The sequence below is a fragment of the Aethalodelphis obliquidens genome, unplaced genomic scaffold, assembly GCF_003676395.1.
Source record: "Aethalodelphis obliquidens isolate GAN/ISIS:26980383/991018 unplaced genomic scaffold, ASM367639v1 scaffold82, whole genome shotgun sequence".
Taxonomy (NCBI): domain Eukaryota; kingdom Metazoa; phylum Chordata; class Mammalia; order Artiodactyla; family Delphinidae; genus Aethalodelphis; species Aethalodelphis obliquidens.
Genome location: NW_020838026.1, coordinates 3,825,482 through 3,826,629, shown reverse-complemented (window position 1 = coordinate 3,826,629; position 1,148 = coordinate 3,825,482).

The window sequence follows — 1,148 nt, the reverse complement described above, 5'->3', positions numbered from 1 at the left end:
AAGAGAGAGGGGAAGGAAGGAAGGAAGAAAGGAAGAAAACAAGGGAGGGAGGCCTTAGATTCCTACAAAAAGAGAACTATTTAAATCAATCATGGTACATTTATCAAAAAGAATTCCATGTGGCAGATGAAAAGAACTGTGATAAAGCTGTGTATTAGTTTTCTGGGGCTACCATAACAAGTACCACAGACTGGGTGCCTTAAGCAATTTTGTCATAGTTCCGGAGGCTGGAAGTCTAAGATCAAGGTGTCAACAGGGTTGCTTTCTTCTCAGGCTTCTCTCCTTGGCTTGCAGCTACCTTCTCCTTGTGTCCTCACAGGGTCTTCCCTCTGTACCTGTCTGTGTCCTTTACTCTTCTTATAAGGACACCAGTCATATTGGATTAGGGACCCTAATGACCTCATTTTACCTTAACTACATGTTTAAATGTCCCATCTCCAAATACAGTCATATTTTGACATACTGGGGGTTGGGACCCCACCATATGAATTTTGGGGGAACACAATGTAGCCCATAACAAGATACACATACTCATATGGAAAGGTGTCTAGAATTGTTAAAAATAAATAAATTGAAGATCAGTATAATAAGTATGATGCCATTGTGAAAAAACTAGTATGTATGTAACAAATATGAATGTATGGGGACTTCCCTGAGAGTCCAGTGGTTAAGACTCCGTGCTTCCAGTGCAGGGGGCGCGGGTTCCATCCCTGGTTAGGGAACTAAGATCCCACGTTCCACGCGAGGCGCGGCCAAAAACAATTGAAAAATATATGCATGTATGTACACCAAAAAACATTTGGAAGGATGTGTGTCGAACATTTAGTAGTGGAAATCTGTGTGAAAGAGGTGGGCATTGTGGTGAAGGGGAGATGGCTGTGTAACAATGGATTATGGGGATTTTTTCCCCATTTATTTACTGTATGAATTTCATTTTTAATATGTTTATTTTGGGGATTAGCTTAGTGATAAAGAGCACAAATCCCTAGACTGGGGTTGTTTGACTCATGATTTGAGCACAGACTCAAATCCTAGCTTTGCCTCTTTGTAACTGCTTCTCTAAACCTCTGGGGATTTCTTTGTAATGGGGAAAATAATAATAAGATTTTTATGACAGTCACATTAGATAATGAATGTGAAACATTAGG